This window comes from Sturnira hondurensis, unplaced genomic scaffold (genome assembly GCF_014824575.4).
Source record: "Sturnira hondurensis isolate 20B ecotype Veracruz unplaced genomic scaffold, ASM1482457v3 Scaffold0025400, whole genome shotgun sequence".
Taxonomy (NCBI): domain Eukaryota; kingdom Metazoa; phylum Chordata; class Mammalia; order Chiroptera; family Phyllostomidae; genus Sturnira; species Sturnira hondurensis.
This window is the reverse complement of record NW_028098031.1, coordinates 395,535-402,125: the sequence shown is the minus strand read 5'-3', so window position 1 is coordinate 402,125 and position 6,591 is coordinate 395,535. Positions and strand designations below refer to the sequence as shown.

The 6,591-nt window shown below is 40.7% G+C and overlaps 1 pseudogene; it reads right to left on the bottom strand.

The window, feature by feature from the left end:
* Window positions 1–708: 708 nt before the first annotated feature.
* LOC118982569 (centromere protein F-like) lies at window positions 709–3,347 on the bottom strand (annotated as a pseudogene).
* Window positions 3,348–6,591: the final 3,244 nt, after the last annotated feature.

Sequence of the window (6,591 nt, the reverse complement as noted above, 5' to 3'; positions counted from 1 at the left end):
TTCCTTCTTCGTAACTTGGGGCTGTCCTCCTCACTGGGACAACTTAGAGACAAGCTGTTCTTAGTCTTGAATTTGATGTTTCAATAGACTGATCTCTTGCTCCCTCTTCTTGAGTTTGTCTTTGCCATCCTCTACTTCTTGAATAAGGCCATTCACAGAAGATTGCAAAGTAATGTAATTACTTTTGGCCTGGGCAAGGCCTTGCAGCAACTGACACTTCTCAAACTGAACATAAGCTATTTGAGCACTCAGACACTGTTCCCTGGCCTTCCAGGTCTCCTGGTCATCACCCAGGGCAGGCTGTTTCTCCTTTAGCTCTTTCAGTTGTGCTTGAAGCTTCTCCTCAACAATTCAGGATTCTTCNTGATGTTTTAATAGACTGATCTCTTGCTCCCTCTTCTTGAGTTTGTCTTTGCCATCCTCTACTTCTTGAATAAGGCCATTCACAGAAGATTGCAAAGTAATGTAATTACTTTTGGCCTGGTCAAGGCCTTGCAGCAACTGACACTTCTCAAACTGAACATAAGCTATTTGAGCACTCAGACACTGTTCCCTGGCCTTCCAGGTCTCCTGGTCATCACCCAAGGCAGGCTGTTTCTCCTTTAGCTCTTTCAGTTGTGCTTGAAGCTTCTCCTCAACAATTCAGGATTCTTCTTTCAGCATAATGTTTTCTGCTATTGTTTTCCAACTGATTTTCAAATGAAGATTTTAATATTTCTGATTCAGATACTCACCCTGTTCTTAATGTAAATCTTTTGTCAGATTTTCTTTTTTTGACTTTATGTTGCCAAGATCTTTTTCCAGATCTCTAAGACTTGAGGCCATCTCCTCTATTTTTGCTTTTATCTTCTTTGCCCCTGCTTTGGTGTTCTCTGCCTCCTGAGTCACATGCTCATGGGTGTTTTGGACTTCTGTAGTTCTTTTTCAAGGTTCTCAGCTCTATCCCTATATATGCCTGCTGCTTAATTTCATGCAGTTTTCCTAAGACTTGCATCTGCTTCTTTTCATCATCATCTATTTGGACTTTCAGCTTTTTGATGTTCTTTCTCAGCTAGTGCACTCCCTGCATTGGGAAGCCCAGGCTCTGTTCCTGGATCTTCCTGGTTCCTGGGCCCTCACACAGGGCTGCCACTTCCTTCATCAGCTCTTTCAATTTTGTTTTAAGCATTTTCTACTGCAGCTTTAGATTCTTTTTGCATCTGCCTATTTTCTTACTTCTTTGCTTCTAAGAGATACTTAAGTGAAGAGAGTAACATGTCCAGTTCAGACACTTTACCCTGTTTGTCTTGTAGTTGCTGGGTCTGATTTTCCTTTTCGGACATAATCGTGACAAGGTCCAATTCTGAAGCTTCCATGTGTTTGGTTATCAATTCCATTGTGTTTTTAGGGTCTCTACCTCTGCTTCAGAATACTCAGCATGAAGAATCACCATCTCTCAGTTTCTTCCAGCCATCTGCAATTGGCTTTCAAGTTTCTCAACTTCATCCTGAAATGAATCATTCTTACTCTCACTTTCTTTCAGTTTCTCTAAGACGTTCTTCTCGTCAGCCTCCATGCTGACCCTTAGGGTCTTCAGTCATTTCTCAGCTGATGTTCCTCATCTTGCAATGAGCTCAGCCTCACAGAGACCTTGCCTTTTTCCATTCTTGCAGCCTCCAAGGCTTTAGTGACAGTCAGCTTTTCCTCTTCCAATTCATGTAACTTGTTCCACAGGCTTTTGGATTCCCTCACAAGCGATTCTTTCATTATTCAACTGTCCGGATTGTTTTTTCAGTTCATTTTTCTCCAAAGAAAGTGCCTGTGAGTGCTTTTCCAAACTCTGCTGCTGCTCCTGGAGGTGGGCTTTCTCTTTTAACAGCTCTCTTACATCAGAGGACAAAGTCTGAAGGAGCTGTGTCTTTTCCTTCAGCTCAGCTTCCACCATGTCAGTGTGATACAGACATTCTCCTTGATGAAACTCCAGCTCTCGTATTTTCTTCTTCATGTTTTTAGACATCAGGTGAAGTTCTTTATTTTCCATTTGCAAAGCATCTAACTGTCCATGAAGCTGGTTTCTCTCACTTGTGACAACAGAGAATTTTTCCTAAAGACAATTTATGACTTCCTGTTTATTTTCATTGTCTTTTTCTGAAAGTGGCTTCTCTGTTTGAACTATCGCTAAGTTGGCTTCCTCAGAGTAGGCACAGTGGTTGATGCAGCCTTTCTCAGACTTGATCCTCTCCAGCTCATTTTCCACATGGAGAAATTTTGTCTCTCCAATTTTTGTTCATTATCTCAGCTACATTATCTTCAGTAACTTCAGGTGGTAATTTAGCTGTGCCATTTCTAAACTAGAGTTCATGCCTGCTGAAATTTCACCTCTCGGGTGGAACTCTGGGTTATCACAAAGAAAGCATTCCAGTTTTCTCATTAAATCTGTTTAATTCTTTCTGAAGTTCCTCAAGTGTTTTCCCCAATTCTCTGCATTTTTCAATCTTGGTAGTTAGATGTACTTCCTGTAAATTGAATTTTGAGTCTTACTCTTTCATTTCACTTAGCAAAATTTCAACATTTTTGTCACATTCCTCTATGGTATGAAGTAATCTCAAATTCTCATTTGATGTCCCTTTTACCTGCAGTTGGAGAGTCTGAATGGTTACCTGAACCTCTAGAAAATCCACAGGTACCAAAGCATTAGTACCAGAAAGTGACAATTCAGGAATGCACCCTGCCAAGTTTTGGGCTTTGTCTTTCACTAGGGAATCAGAACTGGTTTCTGGAGACTGCTTCTGAGAACCTTCTCCCACCAGCACGACTGCTGCAGTCTTGGTGACTTTCTCCATATCTGGGCTGAGGTCTTGCTGGACATCTCTGTCACAGGTCTGATGGAGATCCTGCTTGGATGTTCTTTCTTTGCTTTCTGAAGCCCTTTCTTCTGACCTGTTCATGTCACAGCTGTCACTTCTGCCCTGGAGAGCCTGCGGTTGTAATATATAACAAGTATGCATTTTATTTTTGAGGAATAATCAGGAAAGATCCAATAGGCTTAATTATTGCTTTGTAGACATTGGTGTCTTGCCTCTGCTAAGCACATCTCTTCAAATGACATATTTCCTACCACATTCTCTGCTCTCCATCCCAATATCAACACAAGTAAACAAACACTCAGGAGGTATCTTGTCTGGGCAAGGCACTGGCAAAGGTGTTTTGTCATGAAGACAAACCGTCTAATTGTTTGATCACCTACTCTGGCACTCACCTAAATTTCAATGTTTTTTTCTCTCTAGGATTAGTCCAGGTTGCCTGAATATAAGTTTTCCTTTGTGATTATCATACACAAGGTAACCAGTTCCACAGAGAATGCTCAGCTTCCATGTTAGCATTTCTGGTATTCTTCAATAGGAGACAGCAGTGAGGTGTCACGACTAGATTGTCAGCCAAGGACTTAAGCCTACACTTACTATCTGGATTCTTAGAGAAACCATATGTCTGGAAATCACCTTCCTGTCCTCTCTCAAACAGGGGTCAGCTGCTGTAACTACCCCTGCTGCCTCCTCACCACTTGTCATTTGCATCCTACAATGGCAGATAGAGGGAATGAACCAAGGCTCTTCGACTCTGCAGCATTTAGCTGGTAGACTACAAGGACAAAGTCATAAGTAACTATTGGGGACCACCCTGCCTGGTTTCAGGAACTGAAAGTCCCCATGTCTAAGGCTGAGTGAGGGACCTACAGACCATAAGCCACTAAGGAGACAAAACTTTTCTTCCTGGGAGGAGCGCCTCTTCTGCTCTTTTTTTCATAACTGGCCTCAAATTCTTGATCAGTTAGCAAATGACAAGTAAGGTTGCTGAATGGGGAAATGACCTAAGACAGGCATGATCATGTGAAAGCCCCAGGGAAGGATTTGGGGGGCTATGGGGAAAGGGGGTGACGGACCCTCGCCTCCTGGCTTTGATGAAGCCTGAGTCCTCAGTCTGTCTGCGAGAAGTCTCCGAGAATTCCTTGGCCATCTGCCTCCTCTGCCTGACTTAAGCCTGAAAACAATGACAGAGGGTGTTGCAGCCTTGTGCAGGGAATGGCGAGCTCCCCAGGTGATCTGGCATGAGAAAGAATTCCTAACAATCCTGTGAAGCCTGCTTTGCTTAGCTTGCTTTTAGTTAAATGGTAAAGGCCTGAGAAAAAAGTGAGTTTATGTTCCCAAAGTTCTATAGCCTTTTAGCTGGCAGATCCTAACTTAAGAGAAGCCTTAATGGTTCTTTGTATACTGTCTGCTGTTTACTGCCTGACAATGATTAATAAGTTGTACCTGAACTCCTGTGGAAACAAAAAACAAAAAACAATAAAAGCCTGTGTAGGCAAGGGTCAGCACTCTCTCTCCCTTTGAGAGAGTTGCCAGGCCGCTCCAAGCCGCCCTCCCCTTGAATGGGTGGCCAGGTCATTTTGAGGTCCTCCCCCCTTGAAGGAGAAGCCGTGCCATCCCTTTTCCTCCACAGTACTCGGTAGTCCGTGTGAATTTGTCTCATGTCTCATCCATGATGTGGTGGGCACTGTGAGCCAGTGCACATGTCAAGTAACTAAGCAATTTCACATTCAATAAAGAAAGAAATGTCTTTTTAAACAACTGATATCAAATCACAGATTTGGGTCAGGGTAAATTGTTAGAAAATGATTTGGTAATCTGTAATAAACTCTTACATTTGTTCCATCACTGTAACTCCGTAACATTAAAAATAGCCAGAAAGGGCTAGAGATGTTAACATTCAACATCACATTCCCATTCCTAAGCTCTAATGGAATATGTAAGTGTGCTGTATTAACTCACAAAGAATGAAAATATACAATATAGACATCCTGAAGACAACTCTTCTGACTCCAAAATGTAATTTTCTCCAGGACACTTTAAAAAACATCTTTATAAATGTCCCATATTAGAGTGTTTAAATGTAATCGCTGTAGAAATTTGCCTCCCCCAAAAGGTTTACTTATATTCCTAAAGTTCTTTTTTTTAATTAAGAATTATTTTATTACATGCCCATAATATCATCTACCTTTTGAAGATATTATTTAATGTTTGCAATATTTTTAAAATTTGTGACTAAGCCATGTTCACTTTATTTATTTTTACTTTTTAAAAATTTGATATTCAAATATAGTTGTTTCCATTTACCCATCACCACTTTCTCCCCCAATAGCTATGCCCACCTCCCGCCCTCAGTCTCACACCGCCCTGGCTCCATTCATGGGTCCATCATACATGTTCATTTAAAGTTCTGGTTTAAAATTTTAAAAAATCTTTACAATATATTTTATACCCTAAACCATTACTCTATATTTGAGCTATTTATACTCAAATGTCCCGTAGAAAGCAGGAGAAACAATTTTTTTTATTATCACAAAAGATCTTAGGGAAGAAAATGCTTTTCTAAAATTGTGAATATTATCTAATCAAGGCTGCAAAAAGGGCATCACATATAACTTCTTTATTTCAAGGAAGGAAGAATGGAAATATAACCAATGCATGAACTTTATTTTTTCAGTGTAGGAAAAATGCACCAGCTCTATGTCAAGCAGATTTTTCTCTACTGCTATTGTAGCTTGTACGAAAGCACTTTCTCAAATGCATGCTGCTATAAGGCCTCTAACTTATTTTTACCTCTAATAAGTTTTCACCTCTGCCTCTAATCTTTTCTGTTCCTCAACTTCTTTATTAGGTTTTCCTTTTTGATCTTCATATTTGGAACCTAGACAAAGACAAGGAGATACACATTGACTTTGATCATTGACTTTGTCAACTCACAGATCAGTCATTACAACAGGTAGTTCAGAAATGAGTATCTTAGTATAGCAGAAAGAATACTTCCATTAGGGCAACAGTATTGGTCAAATTCTTCAAAGATCAAAATCCATGGAAACACAGGTGTTTTGAGTGTTCAGAAATGAAATTCTTGAAACACACCACAGAAGAATAAAGTAAAAATTGTAGGCCGGCCAATAAGTCTGCTTTTTTGAATGAGTTGCTACAGAAATTTGGAAAAGGCTGGCCACTGAAGTCACTAAGGTCCCTGAAAATAGCTACAAGGAAGTTTCATGGTGGGATGCATTTTACTAAGACATGAGCTAATTTTTTTAATATAATTTTTATTTAATTCTTGTTCAAGTACAGGTTTCTGTCTTATAATCCCAACCCTGCCCGCCCCCCACCCCATGCTCCCCGCCTCCCTCCCCTTTCCACCCCCCACCCTTAGTTATTGTCCATGTGTCTTTTATACTTGTTCATGTGAGTCCATTCCCTTTTCCCCTATGATTCTCTCCCCTCTCCCCTCTGGGCCCTGACAGCCTGTTCCATATTTGAGTGTCATTGGTTGTATTTTGCTTGCTTGTTTGTTTGTTTAGATTCCTGTTAATGGTGAGATCATATGATATTTGTCTTTCACCGCCTGGCTTATTTCGCTCAGCATAATGCTTTCCAGTTCCATCCATGATGTTGCAAAGGGTAGTAGTTCCTTCTTCCTTTCTGCAGCATAGAATTCCATTGTGTAAATGTACCATAGTTTTTTGATCCAGTCATTTACCGATGGGCATCTAGGCTGCTTCCAACTCTTGGCTAT